Source organism: Castor canadensis, chromosome 10 (assembly GCF_047511655.1).
Source record: "Castor canadensis chromosome 10, mCasCan1.hap1v2, whole genome shotgun sequence".
Classification (NCBI taxonomy): domain Eukaryota; kingdom Metazoa; phylum Chordata; class Mammalia; order Rodentia; family Castoridae; genus Castor; species Castor canadensis.
This window is the reverse complement of record NC_133395.1, coordinates 96,950,824-96,974,973: the sequence shown is the minus strand read 5'-3', so window position 1 is coordinate 96,974,973 and position 24,150 is coordinate 96,950,824.

The window sequence follows — 24,150 nt, the reverse complement described above, 5'->3', positions numbered from 1 at the left end:
TAGTAATTTAGAAGGAGAATAGGTTTGTTGTGACTCACAGGTTTGGAGGTTGAAGTATCCACACTCAAGAAGTCTTTGGGAGAAAATTAGGATTCATCTCTTTCTGTTCTTGCCCCACCAGAAACAAAATAACAACCAAAACTGAAGACAAACTTGAAAATGCATCAAAGTAGATATTTTTAGTGAAATATTCTTAGCCTGTACACTGAACTCAGATGTAAACCAGATATACCTGAGCATCTGTACACCAGTCTTGAGTTATTGAGACACTATGGTGAAATGTCAGATGTATCAATATCTCCAAATGTAAATTCATGGTGGCTTTCTTACACTTTCTTTTTATCACTTTGAGTTTTGTCCAAAGAGTATTCCTGCAAATATACACTTTTGCTGCAGTTCATCAGCTCAATACATGAAATGTCACACACAGACTAATGTGACTCTGACAACTGTTATCTCCATGATAAATCCAAGTGAAGACATTTCCCAGCTCTACTGCTTTGTCCTCTGTCTGAGCCTCTGTTTATGGCTTTAAATCAGAGATCATGACCTTCCATTTTCTCTGAAAACATCCAGTAGAGCCCAATATCCCAGCTTTGAGGAGAACTGAGAACACATTGAAAGACAGTAAAGATACATTTTTGTTAGTTCTTGCTTTTTCTGCTTTGTGACTCTTTGTTTATGAATATTCCCTGACTTTGAAATTATCATTATGCTCCCAATTACTATAAAAAAATTACAAAAAGCCACAAAATGTCCTTCCTAATTCAGGAAAATGGTCTGCCAACTCATTGTTGGAAAAATTCCACAGCTGATGATAAATTCTTTCCTCCATTTCTCATCTCTAAATTCCTAACCCACACTTAGATGTAGGTTGCAGGGAATCATTCCTGTCACTGTGTCAGGATGGTGAAAATAGCTTCTCCTCAGGGTTTCTAACAACCCAAAAATGTGGTTTTCACACTGTGTCTCTTGCATAGTAATAAAAGGCTGTATTGTTGGCCTGCAGGCTGTTGGTCTGCAAATATGTGGCGCTGACAGTGGCATCCACTGAGAAGACAAATTGTCCTTTGAAGCCCTAATCATAGCCTGTATATCTAGTGTTGGTATTAATCCATCCCATATAGTTCATGCCCTTTCCTGCTACCTGTATCATTCAGTGCATTCCATAGCTGGTGATGGTATATCCAGAAGTCATTCAGTAGACCTCACTGTCTCCCCAGGATTTTTCAGCTAATTCCCAGAGTGGACCACAGAGGGAACACCTCAGCCCAGAGAAGTCAGGAGCTGGAGCTGCCTCAGTCTACTCTGCAGCCCAAGGTCCTATACCCTAAGTGGGACAGCTTTCAGTAGAAAAAGGATCCTCCACACCGATTCTATGCCCTGAGATTAGGACTGAATTGTCAGTGAGACTTATAGGAAAAGGCTCTTCTTGGATGTGTCAGGGGAGCTTCAGCTTTCTACTCTGTGGGTCCCCAGACACTTGCATATGGTTTAGCTCCTCAACACCTGCTGAACTAAATAAGTTATAGAAAATCCGAGGGCCTTGAGGATATTTGCACCTCGTGGATGAGGTGTGTCCTCTGTGGTCTGGTGCCTGGATTCTCCTGTTGATGGTGCTTTCCTCAAAAGTGACTGGTGTTGGTCAGTGTGTGCCCATGTACCTCCCCAATCACAAAACTCATGGTGTCATGGCTCCTACCTGCAACCTCAAATTGAAATGGGCCAAGTCCTCCTTCACAACCTCATAATGGTGCTATGTGCTCCATACAATTAGTTAGTATTTTCAATGGAGATCATCCTGTTTCCTAGAGAATGGCAGGGTACACAAGAGCTACTGGAGCTAAATTCAGAGGCTTCACAGTGGAGTATCATGGACCTCCAAGGCTGCACCAAGCCTCCCCTAGACTCTACCAGATGCACCTCTCATTGGACACCTGCAAACAGAGAAATTCCTGGTCAGAGACTTTCACACATACCCACTGTTCTTCTAACTCATGTCCACCCACTTTAAGTATCTTTTTTAGTCCACAAATTATATTTTAAAATACAAACAAGGGTAACCCAGCTATGTACCAACTCCGTGGTCAGCGGTCTGTGTTCAGTGCTGATCACTGAATGGGATCAGATGGGAATCCTTGGTTGGAATCCTATCCCAGAGCTACTTAGTGTTGGATGAGTTAATTTTCATTTCATTTCCACTATTACAGACAGTTGTTTTGGACCTCCAAAACGGTGGAAGTGTTCATAGTAATGCAGAGTCCTTGTGGCAATTTTTGGCCATAAAAGCACTTGGAAAATGCAACTTTGTTTTGCAACATGGAGGTCAAATTTCAGTACTCATTGCCTTACTTTAATTTACACCTCACCAGTTTTGTTCATCTTACCTACTTTACAGTGAATGGTAACCTATGGCTGGATTTTGTATTTATTTTAAATACTTAATACTTATTTTATGTCACAAAAAGTAATACATATAAAATGTACTATGATTACATTATTTGATAGATGTTATATGAAAATGTAATAGTGCTGTAGGTGAATAATTAATACATATGTGGAATTTAAAGTGAAAATTCTATATTCAATGAATAAGAAGTGATCAGAAACTTGGCAAAAACAACCACTGAAGTGAGTGAGTGTGTGTGAATGTGAGTTTCAGAGTGTTTGAGAAGGTGTGATGGTGAGAGCATGTGACTATGTGTGTTATTGTGTGTGACTTTGGTGTATGAGTGGGTGAGTGTCATTGTGACTGGAAGTGCATTAGTGAATATGAGCATATATGAGAAGATATGTAAGTGTGTGTGTCTTACTGAATGAGTTATCCTATGATTTTGTTAATTTCATTTGGGGCAAGTATTAAAAAAAGAGTGGGAGATGGTCTCAACAATTGTAAGTGTTTAAGGGAAAGGAGGAAACCCTGGATGGATTCAAAAGCACCCTTCTGACCCTTTCTGCAAATGCTCCTCAGAATCCATCCCTGACTTAGGTTTGAACGCCTCCTACTGTCTTGGAGACTGATGCATCACTGGGGATGTCTCCAAAGGATGGCTCCTATGCATGCTAGTTGCTTGGGGCCTAACCCAAGGTTGGGGCCCTGTCCTTGGGTCTTCTTCATGTGGACCTCACACTGAGTGCTGGTCTCCTCCACACAAAGACATGGCATTAATTGTGTGACCTTCTCATCCTACATATTGCTGGAGTTGACTTCAGGCAAATTTAACACAGATTGACTACACAATTGACAATGAAACTTCTGTCTATGCACTTGACGACCTTGAAAGCTTATATCCAGGGTTGCATCTGTACATGTTTGTTTGTGGTATTTCATCTGAATGATCTTCAATCTTTTCAGCTTCACAACATACTGTGGTGATTCATGCTGTCTTTATTCAAGTACTGGGAAATCGTTATAGAGCATATTCCTGTAGTGTGAGCAGTCAGGGCAGTGCTGTTGATTCTCCATGGATAATCTAGAAAGTGATCCCAGACCCTGTAGTCTCTCCTATAATTTCCTGTAAGAGTCTGGGAATTGGGTTTGTTACCAGCCATCTCAATAACTCAGTGGTGAAAAAACTAAAAAGAAAATTGACTTCTCTGCTAGAAGATCTGCATGGGGTGGCAGATCAACTTGACCAAGTCCTTGGTCCACAGATTTCAACACAGGCAGAACTAATGTACATTCTGAGAATCTTGTTCTCTAGGGAGAAAAGACAAACAATAAGGAAAGCAGCTATTGTGGCTAGGTAACACTAGCATTTTCGGGATTCTAATGTACTCCTTGTGGTTGTAAATTTTCCCAACCAAGATCTCCAATGGGATAATAATGATGTTGTTCATTGAGGGTTACATGTGATACCTCAGACATTTAATCATTAAGTGAATCCAGAAATCATTTTCCTGATCTCAAAATAGAATCAAGGCCTTTGATACCCTAAAAGGCAAAGAGGAAGACCCAGATGAGTTCATAAACAAGTTGAAAGAGCAGATAAAAAAATAGTCAGGATGAAATGTGGGGGGTCCCCTTGGTCAGGGCATGACAAAACTTCATTTTGTACAAATAGCTGTCCTTACATAGCAAAAAGTTACAAAACTTAAAAAAACTGGAAAGTTAAAATACACAAAAACACTTAAGGGAAACCCAAAATGTTATATAAGGAGAGATGAAGAAAAACAAAAGGAAAAGGATAAGATAATGCTGCCCAAAATAAGGCAAATGATTCAAAATAAAGCAGACCTTCAGGCACAGGGGTAGCCGGTTCCCAAAGTAGGGTATGAGATATGGCATTAACCCAAAGGATAACTAAGAGAGAAATGGAGAAATAAAGGCTACCGATCTGGTAAGGAGGGGCAATTCAAGATGGAATACACAAATTTGAAAAAAAAGCAGCAGGTAGAACCCACATGTGTTTGAAGAACACTAGGAATGTCAGGAGCTCTTTTATTTTATGGGATCCCACAAGCGCCCTTGATAAATCTAGAGTTAGGATGTCAACTAAATGAAATAAACTTTTATATTGATTCTGAGGCAGCTTGCTCATCTTTAGCATTCCATCCCCCTTGCACGCAGTTGTCATTTTATTGCTTATTAGTTTCAGAAGTAAAAGGAGAGTGATTCATGTCCCTTTATCCAGAAAAGTCCCTGTAAGATATAAATATAGACAATCTTTTGGGCCAAGACTTACTGCCAGAATTGGGCATAATAAACACACATCAATGTCAGATTCAGATATCTCTCAACATTTTATCTCTGGAGGAAGAAAAATATGTTCTTCCAGAGTTATGGACTAGGGACAGAAACCAAGGAGGACTAAAAATTCCTCCAATTCACATTGAACTAAAACATAAGGGAGAAACTGTCAGGAGGAAACAGTAAGGAATTTCCCTGGAGGGAAGGCTGTGAGTACAACCTATCAACGAGGGACTACTCAGAGATGCCCTTCTTGACCTCTTACAACACTCCATTCCTTCCAGTTAACATGCCTTATGGCTCTTATAGATTAGTCCAGGATCTAAGAGCCATCAACCAAGTTGTACAAAGTAGATGCCTGATTGTATCAAATATCTATGACTTTCCAGCAAGATACCACATGATTTTAAATGCTTTAGTGTAGTAGACTTAAAATATGCCTTTGGAGCCTTTCCTTTAGCTGAGAAAAGTATAGATTTATTTGCCTGTAAAAGGGAAAAACCCCAAAAGGAAAGAAAACAACAATACTGATAGAAAGTTCTGATTCAAGGATTCACAGTATCCCTTAACCTGTTTGGACAAATCCTTGGTCAAGAATTAGAATCTTTTATCACCCCCAAATGTATAACTCTGGTATGTAGATGGTTTGTTAGCTTCATGGGACAAAAGAAAGGGATAATAGAGGAAACTACAGCCTTGCTTAATTTTCTGGGTCAACAGGAAGTGAGAGTGCCAAGTCCAAAATACAGTTTGTGGACAAGGAAGTTCAATGCTTGAGATATCTTATTGGTGGAAGAAAAGGAACAATAAATCTGGAGTGGATTTCTGGAATAATTACTATGCCTCTACCAACTAACATAAGGGAATTAAGGAGATTCTTGGGTCTTGTTGGATGTTATAGATAATGGATACATTTATATGCCTTTAAGACAAAATTGGTTTATCTTAACTTTTAGAGTCTTTGGAAATCAGAGGAACTACATTTCCTAGACACATTAAAGTAGGCCTTTATCACTACTCTTGTGCTAGCTCTGCCATCTTTACAAAAGCCATTTCACCTGTTTGTAACTATTGGTAAGAGAAATGCTTTAGGGGTCTTAATCTCATACTGGTTGATCTGTCTTTTCTGTAGTTGAATCAATACACAATCATCTTTTTTGAACTTCATATTCCTGAAACCATGAATAATCACTCTCTCATTATATCATAAAATGGCAACCCCTGTCTGCTTTCTGGAAGGGAAGTTGAGAAATCACTCTCTCACTGAGCTGATATCTATGAGTAAAATGTCAGCCCCCATCCCCAATCTGCAGGGGACCTTGAGAAATCACTTTCTTGCTGAGATGAAAATCATGAGCAAACAGTCACTCACTGAATTATACAATGTCACTGCTTTGGAAAACCTTGCCCTTACCCCAAACAATAGCTGGCCACAGACTATTGTGAGCCCGAGCATGGAACAATCCTCATGAGGGACATGTAATTCTACCAGGAATATAACCTTTGTGGACTTCCAACATAACTGAGCTCTGCCTATGAGAATCTGGTCCGTGTCTGCACCCTTCTGCAAAATAAAACTCTTTTTGCCTTGCAAAGTGACTCCCACAAATTTCTTGATTGCCATTTGGGAATGGTGCTTCTATCACAAGTGACCTCCCCTGGAGCAGGCCCTAGACTGCAACCCTAATTACTCTGTCAGCAAGAAGGTGATTTTAGGAGGGAGTGCCCCCTGAGACACAAGCTACCTCTGTGACCCTGACCCATTTTCAAGAGCATCAACTGCAAGATTCAATGTCTCAGGCTCCTGAAAAAGTTGGGTTCATGATCTTCTGAACAATGTTCAGTACTGGGGACTCCCATCCAGGATTCTGAAACCATATTAAGTACTGAGGAATCCCTGGGCCATAATTACTGCCAAACATTGCAAAATAAGCTATCTGCTTATCAGACATATCTTTTTGCCCAACTCCCAGGTTCTGAAATAAAGTCAATTTTCAGGCAAATTGGGCCACACCATAGATCATAACTTTACCCATTCCTTTGTTTTCTCCTTGTGAGATCTCCATTTCTGTCATTCCTTCTTAATATTTCCTGAGAATCCCACTCGTCTATTGAGATGATATCTTCTTTCTCAACTAAAAACCAATCTGTTTTTCTCCATGGGAATATTTTTGTTTGCTGTTAGTTAAGCCACAGTTGGATACTTTAGTTTGGACAGATGTACAGAAAATTGCCTACACATGGATTACAAATCCATCCCTAATCCATCTCAAGGATCCCTCTCATTTCCCATTAAAACTGTGCCCATTTAGACACTAGTGTAGGAAATGCCTTATCTCTATTTTCAAGAGAATGAAACTGCAGTGGCTTCTCTTTCAATATTCTAGTCCCTATAACTCTCTTATTTGAGGGGTTAAGAGGTGATCTGCCAAATAGAGGCTTGTTCAGGACCTCTGTTTAACCGATGAGGGAGTGGTACCTCTACACCCTGTGGTTCCTAATCCCTACACTGTGTTGGGCCAGATATACCCTTTGTGGGCCTTCAGAGCCCACTATTACCTGGGCCATACAGTTCCTTTTATACTTTCTGGCAGATAAAGTCTATAAGGTGACCAGAGGAAAGGCTACATCCAATCAGACTTATGTTACTTATGTAGGCTAATTCTAATTCTAATTCTAAAGGATAGGATACAACCAACTCTAACCTTCCCACTCCTGAGGACCCTAAAAGAACTGAAGCTCTTTCTGAAAGTGACAGGCTATTGCAAGACTTGGATTCCAAATTGGTTCATCCTCTCTAATTTTCCCCTTTCTAACATTCTCCTCTTCTTGTGATGATTTTCAAAGTTTAAAAATTCTATATATTGTCTCCTTTATAAAAGCATATCAACGACCCAAGATGGTGACCAGAACACAGCCAAAGAGCTTCTGACCTCCGTGATCCAGGGACTTTGCCAAGAAGCTGGAGACTTCCTTGAATGAGGTAAATCACCAGAGGGAGCTGAAACATCAGCCCCCTGAATCCCTAGCTCCTGGGATGCCTCTCCACCCCACAATATAGTTAAAGAATAGCAGGCACTGCAGGCCAAGCCCCACCTCATAGAACCGTGGAGCTACTGTTCTACATGCTGTGGGATCCCTGATCCTCTGGCCCTGCTCTTTTGTCCCATCAGGGTTGTGCTACCCCATACTCCCACCCCTCAGAACCACAGGAACTCTGTGGGACAAGCCCTTAAGGTCAGGGATCCACAGACATTTACAATCTCCTCCAACTACACAACTCCAGGCCTGTACAGCCCTGTGGGAGCCCCATCTGGCTGGGCCATGATCCCCAGCCCTGCACAATCTCTGCTTTGCTGGCCAAGCTCCCAAGGTCTGCTCAGCCCTGTGCAATGTTCACTCAGCAAGGCTGTGCCCCTAAGGCCTGCCAAGTCAGGGACCCCCACACACAAGATCTCTATTCTGCTCAACTTCAACTTCCAAGCCTGTCAAGACAGTGATCCATAGACATGCAGGATCTCCACTCCACTGGCCTGCACCCTTCAGGCATCCCAAGCCCATGCTCCAAAGGCCTGGTACTTCACCTCAGCTAAAGGCCTTCACCCAAAGGCCCATGGGACCCAACCCACTATCCACTTTCCATCTCTCTCTTTTTTATACTTCTCTCTTGGTTTTGTTTGTATTAATATTGCTACCAAGCTAATACTAAATTACACATAGTTCAGGGATAGAAACGTTACCTAGTGGAAATATGGGAAGAAGATAAAGGGAAGGAAACTAAACCCTCCAAAAAAATGAAGTACTGCAGGATTTAGTGCAAAATGAAGAAAATGGATACTCAGACCCAGAGTCCAACAAAACAAATATATACTATACCAAGGAACCCAACGAAGCCCAAAGAGCAAACTAAAAGAAGAAATTCTATGCTTCTGTGTTACCTTCTAGGTTAATGTGACTCAACTCCCTGTATAGCTATCTTTATCTCAACCAGCAAAACCCCTTGTTCCTTCCTATTATTGCTTATACTCTCTGTACAACAAAATTAGAAATAAGGGCAAAATAGTTTCTGCAGGGTGTTGAGAGGGTGGGGGGGAGAGGGAGGGGGTAGAGTGGGTGGTAAGGGAGGGGGTGGGGGCAGGGGGGAGAAATGACCCAAGCCTTGTATGCACATATGATTAATAAAATAAAAAAAAGAAATTCTACAAGTAACTAAGGAGAATTTCATAGAGAGGTTACTAGATATGGCCAATCAAAATGTACAGGAGGCACTCAAGAAATTCCAAGATGACAAAAATGAAGAATATAAGAAAACACAAAAACAAATAAATGAAATCATAGAAGCCCTAAATAAATGCCAAACTGAAACTCAGGCCACCACAGAGAGATAAATGAATTAAGGTCAAAAAATGATGATATAAAAGGATGTAACCCAAGATAAGGAAAATCTCAGAAAAAATAATGACACAGAAATACAAAACAAAATGGAAGGCCATTCCAGCAGAATAGAACAGAAGACAGACTTTCAGAATTTGAAGATGAAATGGCAATTGAAGGAAAATCTGAAAATTGTTTGTGAAATGACTTAAGATCTGTGAAAAGAAAATGCAAGAACTCACTGACTCCATCAAAAGACCAAACCAGAGAATCATGGGCATTGAAAAAGGAGAAGAGGAACAAGCAAAAGGAATGAGGAATGTATTCAACAAAATAATAAGGGAAAACTTTCCAAATCTAGAGAAAACTATGCCACTCCAGAACACCGAACAGACCTGAACAAACTAGAACTACTTCATGACATATTATCATTAAAACAACAAGTACAGAGTCTACAAAAAGAATATTGAAGACTTCAAGAAAAAAAACAACATAAAAAGGCAAACCCTCAAAATTACAGTAGTCTTCTCAACAGAAAAATTAAAAGCAAGAAGAGCAAGGCGTGAGATCTTCCAAGAACAGAATGAAAATAACTTCAACCCTAGGATACTCTACCCAGCAAAACTATCATTTAGAATAGACAGAAAAATAAGTCTTCCATGATAAGCAGAAACCAAAACAATATATGACCACTAAGTCACCACTACAAAAGATTCTCCAAGGAATTCTGCACAAAAAAAATGAAAGCAACCAAAACCATGAAAAGGCATGCAAAACCAAACCACAGCAGAAGAAAAGGCAAGAAAGCAAAGAGTAACACTGATTCAGCTACACACAATCAAACCCTTAATAAACAAAGACAGGGATCATGACATATTTGTAAATACCAACAATGAATGTTAATGGACTAAATTCCCCAATCAAAAGACACCAATTGGCAATTTGTTTAAAAAGTAAGATCCAACAATCTGCTCCCTACATGAGACCACCTTATCCACAGAAATAAGCACTGGCTTAAGGTGAAAGGCTGGAAGAAATTTTACCAAGGCAATGATCTCCAAAAACAGGCAGGGGTAGCAATACTTATCTCATACAAAGTAGAGTTCAAACTTACTTTGATCAAATGAGAAAAAGCAGGATACACCATACTAATAAAAGGGAAAATACACCAAAAGGAAATAACAATTCTCAACCTATATGCACCCAACGTCACTGAACACAATTTCACCAGTCATATTCTGAAGGGATTAAAAGCATATATAGACACCAGCAAAGAGGTAGTGGGAGAATTTAACATCCTCTATCTCCAATAGATAGGTCATCCAAACAAAAGGTCATTAAAGAAATCCTAGAACTAAACCACACCATAGATCAAATGGACCTAGCTGATGTCTACAGAATATTTCATCCAACTTCTGCACAGTATACATTCTTCTAAGAAGCCCATGGATCCTTTTCCAAAATTGATCATATCTTAAGGCACAAAGCAAGCTTCAGTAACTATAAGTAAATAGAAATAATCCCATGCATTCTGTCAGACAACAATGCATTAAAACTAGAAATCAACAACAAAAGCAGCAGTAAAAAACACATAAACAACTGCAAGCTGAAAAACATATTACTCAACTATGAATGGGTCACTAATGAAATAAAATAGGAAATTAAAACATTCTTAGAAGGTAATAAAAATGAAAACACAACCTACCAGAACCTATGGGACATAGCAAAAGCACTCCTAAAAAGAAAGTTTATAGCACGAGTGCATATGTCGAAAGGACAGAAAGATCTCAAGTCAATGAACTAACACTACGGCTGAAACTCCTAGAAAATCAAGAACAAACAAACCCCAAAACAAACAGAAGGAAGTAAATTATTAAGATAGGACTGAAATCAATGAAATAGAAACAAACAAAAAAAAGATACAAAGAATCAATGAAGGAAAAAGCTGGTTCTTTGAAAAAATAAATAAGATTGACAGACCCCTGGCAAACCTAACTAAAATGAGGAGAGAAAAACCCTAAATCAGTAGAATCAGAAATTCAAAAAGAGAGATAAGAGCAAACATCATGGAAATCCGGGAAATCATCAGAGACTACTTTGAAAGCCTGTACTCTAGCAAATTTGAAAACCTCGAAAAATGGACAGATTTCTAGAAACTTACAACCACCCAAACTGAACCAAGAGGATATTAATCACCTGAATAAATTTAAAAAACACAAAAAAATTAAAGCTGCCATCAAGAACCTCCCAAAAAAGAAAAGTCCAGGACCTGATGTATTCAATGCTGAATTCTATCAGACATTTACAGAAGAACTAATACCAACCCTCCTTAAACTGTTCCATGAAATTGAATGGGAAGGAACACTGCATAATTCATTTTGTGAAGGCAATATTACTCTCATCCCAAAACTAGACAAAGACACCACAAAAAAGTAGAACTGCAGGCCAATTTCCCTAATGAGCATCAATGCAAAAATCCTCATTAAAATAATGGCAAACTGAATCCAACAACACATCAGAAAGATCATTCACAACGAACAAGTTGGCTTCATTTCAGGGATGTAGGGTTGCTTCAACATATGCAAATATATAAATGTAATACAACACATTAATAGAAACAAAGAGAAAAACCACTTGATCATCTCAATAGATGCAGAAAGAGCCTTCAACAAGATATAACACCACTTCAAGATAAAAGCTCTAAGAAAAGTAGGATCAGAATGAATGTACCTCACTATTGTAAAGGCTATATACATCACAAAGATACAGCCAACATCATACATAACAGTGAAAAACTGAAACCATTCCCTCTAAAATCAGGAATGAGACAAGATGCCCCCTGTTCCCACTCCTATCCCACATAGTCCTGGAATTTCTAGGCAGAGCAAATAAGCAAAAAGAAGAAATAAAAGGAAAGAAATAGGTAAAGAAACTGTCAAAATATTCTTATTTGCAGACAATATGATTCTGTACCTTAAATATGCAAAAAACTCTACCCAAAAACTCTTAGACACCATAAACAGGTACAGTAAGGTGGCAGGATACAAAATCAACCTACAAAACTCATTAGCTTTTCTATACACCAACAATGAACAAACTGAGAAAGAACACATGGAAACAATTCCATTCACAAAAGCCTCAAAAAAATCAAATACCTAGGAGTAAATTTAACAAAGGATGTGGATTACCTCTACAAGGAGAATTACAAACTCCTGACTAACGAGATTGAGGAAGACTACAGAAGATGGAAACCTATCCTGTGCTCATGGATCTGTAGAATCAAAACAGCAAAAATGGCTATCCTATTGAAAGCAATCTACATATTTAATGCAATTCCCATCAAAATCCCAATGACTTTCATCACAGAGATTGAAAAATCTACCCTAAAGTTCATTTGGAAACACAAGAGACTATGAACAACCAAGGCAATAGTCAGCAAAAAGAGCAATGCTGGAGGTATCAGAATACCTAACTTCAAAATATATTACAAAACAATAAAAATAAAAAACATGGTTCTGGCACAAAAACAGACATGAAGAGCAGTGGAACAGAATAGAGGACCCAGATATGAACCCACACATCTACATCCACCTCATTTTTGACAATTGTGCCAAAAACATACGATATAGAAAACACAGCCTCTTCAACAAACGTTGCTAGGAAAAGTGGTTACCCATCTGCAAGAAACTGAAACTAGATCCATGTCTATCACCCTGTACTAGCTTCAACTCAAAGTGGATCAAGGACCTAAATATCAGACCTGAAACTCTGAAGTTATACTAGCAAAGAGCAGGAAACACTCTGGAGCAAATAGGTATAGGCAAAGACTTCCTCAGTGGATCCCCAGCAGCCCAGCGACTAAGAGAAAGGATGAATAAATGGGACTTGATAAAATTAAAAATGGTCTGCAAAACAAAAGAAATGGTCTCTAAACTGAAAAGAGCACCCACAGAGTGGGAGAAAATATTTGCCAGCTATACATCAGACAAGGGACTGATCATTAGAATATACAGAGAACTGAAGAAACTAAACTCTCCTAAAATCAACTAACTCGTTAAGAAATGGGCAACTGAATTAAACAGAACTTTTTCAAAAGAAGAAATTCAAATGGCCAAAAAACTCATGAAAAAGTGTTCACCATCTCTGGCCATAAAGGAATTGCAAATCAAAACTATACTAAGATTCCACTTCACTCCTGTTAGAATAGCCATCATCCAAAACACCACCAACAATAAGTGCTGGCAAAGATCTGAGAATAAAGGAACCCTAATACACTGCTGGTGGAAATGCAAGCTGGTGGAACCTCTCTGGAAAAAAATTTGGAGACTTCTTACAATCTAAACATATACTTTCCATGTTATCCAGCAATACCACTCCTCGATATATACCCAAAAGAATGCAACACAAGTTACTTCTGAGTCACCTGCACACCCATGTTTATTGCAGCACCATTCACAATAACCAAGTTATGGAAGCAACCAAGATGCCCCACTGTTGATGAATGGATCAAGAAAATGTGGTACTTGTACACAATGAAATTTTACTCAGCCATGAAGAAAAATGAAATCTTATCATTTGCAGGTAAATCTACTCATCATCAAAACTGGAGAAAAGTTCAGTACAGGTTCTGCCTGGAAGGGAGGGGCTTTGGGGGAGAGAGCAGGGACAGGGGCAGGAGGGAGAGTTGTCCCAAACAACATATACACATGTGAATAAATGAATAATAAAAAAAGGAATTTATACTGTAGTGTAGTCTTCAATAGTAGGCTGTTTGTCAGAATATAGATGTAACTATCCAGCAATCAAGAAGAAATCATTGTTACACTAAATTCCTACACTTGACTTAAGATTGGGGGAAATGCGAGCTTGTCTCACAGCTAGTTCTGTTACTTTGTCACCAAAGGCACCTAGAGTTCCTTGTGATACAGGGTTTGTTTCCTCCCCCACCTTATGGGGTGAATTGAACCTTTACCAACAGTCAGATTCCTGCTTTATAGCATTTCGGTTTTCCCATTTTCCTATCTCTCTTTCATTGTTCCTGATGCTCTTGGTTTCTTTTGCTCTTGTGTGTTATCCCTACTCAAGGTGGCCTTCCTGGACTAAAGGCTATTCTGGCTCCAGAGCAAAATGCAAAGATGACCCAACAGCGGCCCAGCATGTTCCTGGTAATGGCCACATACATGCAATGGCTTTTGCATGCTAAAATGTTTATTTAGAGCTTGGTCATTGTAAATATCATATGTCTGCATATTGGCAATGTCTCATTTAGCAAACTAACCAGACCATTACCCTTGCTGTCACAGACCTAAGGTTATGTTTCAGGTTGGTGTGAGCTCTGTGATTCTGAGTCTGTCAAGAATCTGCCATCTTGTATTCCATCCTGGAAATCTATTTCTTTCTCTATATTTTGTCCTGTTTATACAAGTAGACAAGTTTTGAAGATCAGCTGATTGCTGTAGCTTAACATTGAGCTCTGGATTGGTATCATTAGTATTCTGACATTGTCTCTTATGTCTTTATTTTGTTGCCAATTAGAGTTTATTTCTCTTTCAAATTGTGAAAACACTGTGAAATTTACTTCACTTACAAGATACTCACATTTTCAGTGTGAGATAGAATAGGATTGCGTATTTTCATAAGGTTTTTATTTACCATTACTGAACCTATTGTGTTCACCTTCCCTGAGGAAAATCTATGTCTATCACCACTCAAGTCCTCTCCACAAAGAACCTGGGAGCAAATTTTCTTTTTTCTCTTGGTGTGGATGTGGCTTCTATAGACACTTCATATCAAGATAATCAAATATTTGTATTACTTTTATGATATTTGCAATAATCACCTGTATCATAAGGTGGATGCTAAAATCAGTTCCTTTCATGGGATATGCATATTCCATTCTGTGATTATACTGCAGGGCATTTGAACTTCATGAATTGAAGATCTTTTAGAATTCTGTTAAGAGTTCTACTGTTGAAGATTTTGTGTCATATGCAGTTTTAATTTTTTTAGACATACACATAAAGATGAAAATATGGTTCATAAAATAATTTTACTTTAATAGATTAAGAGAGAGTAAAACCCTTTCCCAGAGTGACTTTGTCACTTCACGTTCTCATCAGTACCAGGGGAGTGTTTTAATTTTTATTATTCTCATGAAATCTAGCTAATAACTACAATTTTATAGTATGCATATATGTTGTCACACCATTTCTGTAACTGGATTATTTTCTAAGTAAGTAATCTAGGTATAAAGTCTAGATCATTTTTTTGATTCCAGTTATGATTATAAATTCAGAATTGTGAAATCCAGAAAAATAGGAAATAGATTTAGGTTCAGAATGACTTGGGGTGGGAGAGAAGAAAAAAGAAGAATCAAAGGCAATAGATAAACCAGTTGTGGCAGTTCAAGCCTGTAATTGCAGTTACTCAGGGTGTGGAGGTAGAAGGATAAGGAGTTTGAGACCATTTCCAGGGAATAATTAAGGGGACCATATTTCAAACACAACATACTATCAAAATGGCTGGGACTGGATCATGATGTATAGAAAAGTCCTAGCATGCACGATGTGTTTGGTCCACAGCACTGAAAAAAAAGAATTAGAGTATTCTGTTCCTTTGGGGACTATGGAAATTATCTAACTTCTATTGCATAAGTGGTTGTACACATTTATGAAAAGGCATATATGAGAAATATGAGATTTAGCAGCTGATTTTGGAGATGGATGGGTATGCATATGTCAGTGACCTGCGTGGGTATGCTGTGTGAACCTGTCTAAGTGTGACGGGGAATGAGAAATAAAAAAAAATCAGAAACATAGACACACATAGGGTAAGGGAGTACTACATGTTCCTGGTGGGAAATGTGACTGCCTATCTGAGCCAGAGTGTTTATTTTATAGGTCAGTACAAAGAAATGAGTCAGATAAAAATCAAGCTTCAACAATTCTTAGATCTAAGGTAAAAGGAATGAGGTTGGTGGACTAATTTTCCTAAGGCTATAGTAGCTTAATTACAATATATTTGTTCTGGAAATTATCAAGGCGTGCAGGACACCTTATCTAAGGCATCAGGGAATCTGGTAACAGTACTGGTACTTTATTTAGTTTTGCATCAGGGGACTGGTATGCAGACACAGCAGCATGTTTTATTTAAGAGGATGCAGTAACAAAGGTGAAGAAACCAAGTACTGGGAAAAATATGATAGAAGAGGCTGTGCAAACTTTTGCTATGGAGAGGCTGTGCAAGCTCCATTATTTTCCAGTCCAGGGTCCATGCCTGGTCCCTAAAAGTATAAACTTCAATAATTATGGAAAATTTTCCATCCAGAAATTTTATATGTCAATATGATTATTAAATTCTGTATTGTGTGTAACTCACTTGAAGAATTTCATGAATCAGATAATAGAAGATACTATATTACTAAATAAAGTTAAGGAAATACAGGAGTGAGAAGGATTAGGAAAGGCAGGACTTCAGCAGGGCTGTCTACCCAGGCCCTTGTTCCTGCTCCTGTTCTGGGCCCCCATAATAAATGGGTCCTGAGAACCCACCTTGTTTTGAGCCTGATGGTGATCTTGAAAATCCCTTTGAAACTCAGTGCTACACAGAGATCCTGAAAACTCTCTACATAGGGAATAAATGAGGTCCCCACTACACCTAATAACACTAGAGCTCCACCCGGGGAGTATGAGGGTGGCAGTACAGCAATTCTCAGAAATTTGAGGTGTTCCTGCAAAGAGAGCCCTGAGGTCACCCCAGGCGCCTGAGCCACCATGGCCATGGCCTGATTCATTGTTCCTGCATGCAGAATCTGTGAAAGGAGAGGCAGTTTCTCCATAGCTTCCCTAATTCTGCTAAACAGCAACTGGTTTCTCCTGTCACACCAATCTGCTGATCTTATATTCCCTTACCCATATCTTGTTGTCCCCTTTAACAGCTTTTCACTCCTTCTTTACACAATGCCCAGGTTTAGTGTTTTCCAAATCTTAACCTTTCTTCACTTTAGTTTTATATTCCTTTTTGTGGTTTTTCCTCTCTTCTCACATTTTTTCTTATTTTTAATTTTAATTTTTTGTGGTGTTGAGGCTTGAACTCTGGTCCTCCACCTTGAGCTGCTCCACCAGCCATTTTTGTTTTGAGTTTTTTTAGATAGGATATCGTAAAGTGTTTCCCTTGCCTGATTTCAACTGCTTTCCTCCTGATCTCTGCCTCCTGAGTCACTAAGATTACAGGAACGAGCCACTGGCGCTTGGCTCTTTTCACATTTTAAGCATCAAGGGAATAAATGCTAAAACCTAAATGTTGCTTAGATATTCGTTCTTTCTTTCATCTTTACCTACAATTTCTAAATTCTAACATCCACAGCACAGTGGTTTCTGAACACACATCAGCCAAGTTCTTTGCCATTTTATTACAAGAGTGTCCTGTCCACCATTTCCAAACATACTATTACTAATTTCTACCTTAGACCTCATCAGAATTCCCTTTTGTCTTAGATGGTTCTGCCAACATTCTGATCAGATCACGAAGATATTACAGTAAAGTTGATGCATACATCTATGGCAGTGTTCCCATAACGGAGCTGAGAGAAGTCTATGACTTAGTGATATTATAGCTTTAATGTTGCCTGTGGCTGTATGTTTGTGGTGACACTGTGGTAAATAAACATAATGCACTGTCAGGTCTATAAAATAATGACATACACAGTTGTGAAGAGAACATAATAATAGATAATGGTAATAGATGCCCCTGGTGCAGGTTCACGTATGTACCATATGGCACCTCTTGATCCTATTTGGAGGGCATCATGTTCTTATGAACTTGATTTAATCCTCTGTGGCTAAGCTGGCCACTATCTCCACATGCTTTGTGACTAATAATGACATAAAGAAGCCCCAAGAGGATGTTCCTGAGGAACTGATTAATGAGGGGTTGTAGGAAGGGTATAGATTGAAAGAGCTGAGAAAATTCAAAAGAAAATGAAACTGCAATAGAGGCATAAATGAATGACCTCCATGGAAACTTGCAGTGAGGTTAACAGATGCTTATGCAGACTTCAAGATTTACCTGTCACTGTTTACAGATGTGGCCTCCAATACTGACAGGTTTTATTTAGTAGACAAAAATATTCATTGCACATGTGCTTCAATAAATTATATGAAGAAACAGAAACACACCAAACATACACTAATGTTTGTTTTATTTCTGAATGAGCAATGTTCCATCAGTTAGAGCCCCAGATGGTCTCAATGGTTCCTGAAAGAATGGCTGCACAGGAGACAACAGGTCCTTGCGTGTTGTTGCAAATTAAGCCTTCCTTTACTGGAGGGTAGAGGTAGAGACAATGATATGTGAGGTTCTGATCTGTGCTAACGATCATGGGAATATTTGGGTATATTTAGCTGATAAAGGAATACATTCAAGTCAATTTATTATTGAAGAAGGAAAATGTATTTTACAAAGTTATTTCACTTAGTGCACAGTGTTCCTAAAGCCCACTGTGGACACAAAGATCTTTTGGCCTCCCATACATCCTCACTCACTGACTACCAGACCTATTCCAGTCCTGGAAGCTCAATTCATATTAAGTTCCTGCCATGTATTCCTGTGAATTGTCCACCTGGGTACACATGCTGGAGACATGTCCTCCGTGTTCTTGTGTGGATTTGGGGCATTTTATATGGTGGAGTTATAGGGAATTCTTCCAGTCTTGGGTCTGCTCTAGGAGAGTATGGAAATTGCTCTTGTGGAATGAGGGTTAGTTAACTCAGAGTGAATTAATGAAAAAGTAACCCTGAGCCCTGTTGGATGTCTCACCGTGTCATCCTTTTGGTTCACACTGAGATGCCAGTGTCAGTCAGATAACTGTGTCATCCGGTGAATCTACGGAAATATGCATGGAATACATGTCTTTTAGTTGTACAGTTGCCAACTCTCATATATTTTGTTATAATCACAAAAGTTAACTGTTACATATCTGTGGACTATTTTACCATTTACTTATTATATTATTATTACCATCCTTATTATTATTATTATCATTAATATGATAGCACTGGCATTTAAAGTCAGAGTTATATCCCTGTGTTAGCCACCAGTGCCACAACACTTTTTGCTTGTTATTTTTACTGTAGATCTAAAATAAGATATTTTTATTTAAGTTTAGCACTGTATTCCTATTTCTTGTAGTATTGAGATAATTAACATGTTCTTCAGGTCATTAGCATAGGAGCAACAGGCTACACTGTAGCCTAGGTGTTCAATAGGCTATGATGTCTATGTTTGTATATGCACAGACTACAAAAACACACAGTGACAGAATTATCTCAACATATTCTACTAATTCAGAGACACACAACTGTATATGAAATGATGGATGTTCTCTCTAAATTCCGACTTGGAGTGGTCCATTCATGATAATACTTGCTTCCATTGTAGTTGATTCCAAACCCTTGAACCTCTTTCTAATTCTTAGCTCCAATGCTGAGCACACATCTTCAGGTGTTGCTAAAAGCAGCATCACCACCTTACTATAATACATATGCTGGTCAGTTTGTCTTTCTGTAAGAAAATACAACACCATTGGTGATTTGAAAATCATAGACATTTATGGTCACAGTGATGGAGGCTGGGAAGTCTTAGATCAAGGTTCTCCTGATGACTAATATGGAAAAGCTGCTGCTTGCCTATCAAAATGACATCTCCATGCTGCCTGCTCACATGGTGAAGGAGACAACTGCTTTGCTGTCACATGGAGGAAGGACAGAGCAGGGATTATTTCACTTTCTGAAGCCATTTATAAGGGTTTGAATGCACAGTCCTCATGAGGACTTACAGAAGGTAATTCTCACTGTAGTATCAGCATGTCATATTAAGTGATGTGACTATGCAGCTAGACGACCCTCCCACAAGCACAATGAGCATATCCACCACTCTGAAAATTTCCACATGTTCTTCTGTCCTTATTTCTTCCTGTGTCCCTTCTTTACAACATACACAGGCAGTTCCTGATACAGAGCTTCCCACACTCTTCTGTTAGGATTCCATTTCTAGAAGTTAATGAAGTTGAGACGTGTATTATGCACTTCTTTGTCCTCTCACTGGGCATGACTAAACATGAATTCCACTGAGGATCAGGTATTCACTGGACTAATGATGGCTGGTATTTCCATGAATTAATTGTGTGCAAGTAGTTGACTTGGTAAGTTTCTGATGGGTATTTGCATTGCTATCAGATGTTTTACAATGAAGCTTCAGTTGAGCTTACTGATGTTGGCATCTCAGAACCCATCTGCTATTATTGTTATTTCAACAAACGAAACAAGAAGCACTGAACTATGGTGCATTATCTTCAACACATCAGAGATCAAAATTTATAGGCACAGAACTAACTTTCTTGGGGTGGAGACAACTCTTGCAGAGACCTGGAACTGGGGATGAGCTCACATGGGACAGAAGTACACAGAAGTCAGAAGCTAGTACAAATTTAAAGGATAAAAATCCCCCAAACTATATAAGTTCACCTGTTATAGAAGTTTATATAAAATTCATGTTCATAAATGATCAGGAAATTCATATCACTGTGGTTCCAATTACTTTCAAGCATTTTCTTCGTAAATGAGTGTCTATTCCAGTTCTCTCCCAAGCCCAGTGTTTCTAGTTGAAGAAAAGCATAGCAACCACTTCCATACTGGGCAAAACCCCCACTTCTCAGCACAACGATAGAAATACACAGCTAATCTGTAAGATTGACTCTTAAAAACAAGTAATGTTGGCCTGAGGAAGAAGAGAGGTCAGGGAGGGATACAGTGGAAAGAGTTGGAACTCTATCCAGAGCTACTTCCACTCTTCCCCCAAGGAGTAAGGCCTTCACTTTCAAGAAGGACAGCACATTTGGAAGCTGAGGTACCTGTGAAGAACCATTGCAGTTGTAGGAGGGGAAGACTGGGAAATCCAAACAAAGCAGAGCACTGAGGAAATATAAATGAACAGAGCCCATGCCACTTCTGTAGGAGTGACTGGGAAGTTTGGAATATTAAAAGATGACCTCCAATCAAGACAACTGTGTGGGATCTTGGCTCAGGGTGGAAGTCAGAGGAGGTACCCCACTGTTTTCTTTTCTAACACACTAACAATCATTAAGCTAACATATATCCCCAGTGCACCTAGGAGAGTGACCTAGCACTTCTCTGGAGAGCCCAAAACCTTCCTAAAGTCATGAGATTGGATAGAAACTGGGCAACTCCTAACATTTAGATTTGGTGTAGACATAATTGAGAACCTCAGTTCCAGTGGTCCTGGTATTAAAAAATCCCAAAAGCACTCTGACTAAAGTTTCAGAAATTCCACAGTAAAATCCAAATAGGTGGCATGGTGTGGTGATCTTTAGATAAAAATTAAAATATGCTAAAATTCAATGTGCTGTTTAGCATTTATGAATTTGAGCAAATTCAAAATTCTGAAATGAAAAAGAGGAAGACAAAAGTCATATGGACAGAAAGTCAGAATGACATTCATGTAGATTTTGGACACACCAAATTGAATGGAAAAATAGAAACATTTATGATTACCATAAGTAATTCTGAAGAAAGTATAAACTTTCTGAAGATCACATAGGCAAGTTAGCTGACGGGTCAAACAAGGAAGATGAAGTGGAAATGACAGGTACAATCACAATGAACAGGAGGAGAACTGCAAACATTTGAAAGAATCATTATTGGATTTGAGTCAATTACGAAAAGAATCAAGATCTGAGGACCTAATACCTGAGGCTACACCTGTAACACCAAGAGGCAGTTGAATCTTTCAGAGACCACCAAGAGCTGAGATATGCAACCTTTGACATACCTGAGCTCCATGTAGGTGGGATGGCTATTGGAATTTCTACCACTAGCCATAAGTAGCATTTTCTTGTTGAACAATCAGAAATGGGAGATATAAGAAAGGTTATTGACTAAAAAAATGAATCAACTAAAATAATACAAATGGGTCAGGTCTGAGTGCACTGTGCCTTGTTCCTCACAGAATGATGGGAAGAGAATGCCCTGTTAGAATTTATGCCTCACTGAGGGTGGTCTGGAACCTCCTTTTTGAAAACCAGAATCCTCCTGTCAGTCCTACTCAGGGTATCACACAAAGTCTCTGTGAGCTCACGGGAAAAGACTCAACAGGGAGCCCCAAGCCACTGCAGGATCTGATCCCATGACCACAGCAGAGACATTTCTTCCCCCATATGTGGCATCCTGCATTTTGTTCATGTGGATATATATGTTATGTATTTAAAAAATCAAAATAAAACATAATTCTTTATATTCAGAGACCTCATAGATTTTTACAGGAAGCAAATCTAGAAGTTCCTCTGGACAAATTGGTAGATGGATAGCCAACCAAACTCACAGAGGAGAAATCCCTTAACTCATGTATTCACCAGGCCTGATGCTGACACAGAGCTCTGTGTGTGCTGAGTGCCTCCTGCTTGTATTAGAATCACTGCAGGGAAGTTTGTTTCTGGGCTTCCATTGAAGTCCCCTCACTGTGTTTCTTGCACAGTAATATGTGGCTGTATTCTCTGCTTTCAGTATGTTCTTTTGCAGATACACTTGATTACTGGCATTATCTCTGCAGATGTTGTATCTCCTTTCACAGAGTGTGGGTAGTATGTGCTACCACCGCTCTTGTTAATTTATCCAACCCACTCCAGCACTTCTCCCGAGCTTGGCACACCAAGAGCATCTGGTATCTATTGAATTTGAATACGGAGACTGCACAGAAGACTCTCATGGAACCCCCAGGTTGCACAAAGTTTCCCCTCAGAATCCAACAGCTGCACCTCACACAGTTCTCCACCAAACATAGAGAATCCTGGTTAGGAATCTGCAGTACATACCCACAGTACCTCTCATTCATTGTCACTGAGACTGTTAGTTTCTCTGTTCTCCACAAATCACCTTTTAAAATAGCAAAAAGGAAAACCCAGCTCACCACATCTACATGGTGAGTGGTCTGTTTATATGGCAGATCACTGAATGTTACCAGCTGGGAATCCAGGGCTGGGTTCCTCTCTCAGAGCTACTGATTCAGGGCTGTCATGTTCTTATGGGCAGAATGAAGTCTTATCTGCATGTTCTCCTGCTATATAGAAACCTCTTGGGTTTGATGTGAAACAGAATGCAGTTCCCACAGCTGATGGGGTTGTGCTGGGAGAAACAGGCAGTCATTCTAACATTTAGGAAAATAGAGTTATCATTATATATTTGTATTGCGATTATCACTGAACATTCATTATTTCATCATTTATATGAAGGTATGTCCAGCATTTAGTTCATGTCTTACATTTTACAGACACAAACATAGAGTCTTATAAAAAGAAACTCAGTATGTGGACCCTAGAGTCCTTCAAAAAATTCTGAACTGCCTCTGTACCAAAAACAAGGGAGAGCTGAATATGATGAGCTACGCTGTCCACACCTATTCAGCACTGAAGATTATTTCAAGCATCTACTCAGAAGTCTCTCACATTTCTTTTGTTATTACCTTGCAATCCTTACACCAAAAGTATACCACAGTAGGGAAAAAAATCAATAACCCCCAATATATCCTGTTGTTTTTATGTTCTTGTTCCTTTCTAGAACGTTTTGTACAATGTTATTATAGGTAGAGGTAATTATATTACAATACTGACAATCAGTGTCTTCTGTAGTTATTTGATCATGTTATAGTCTGTTTGTATAAATTACAATTATACCAAGAAAATTTGTGTGTTATTTATCAAGAAATCCAGAGATGGTAATGCTGTCCTGAACTTTGAAGATTCACTGCTACTGTGTTTGTTTCACTTGTGCCTGACATTGATACTAATATTTTTCATGCTTTATTTCATTTTTGGTTTATGCTGACTATTTTGTGTTTTTATCATGAAGAAAACACAATGATCTAAGTTTCCGTGAAACATTAATTTCATCTAAATGCCATTCTTATGAAGCAGATACACATTTTAGATTGTCTCTTGAAGCCTCTATAATCTCTCACTATTTTCCACATTTTCACAGGTCCTGGCATGGGTAATCAGGCTATTATGAGTGTTTAAG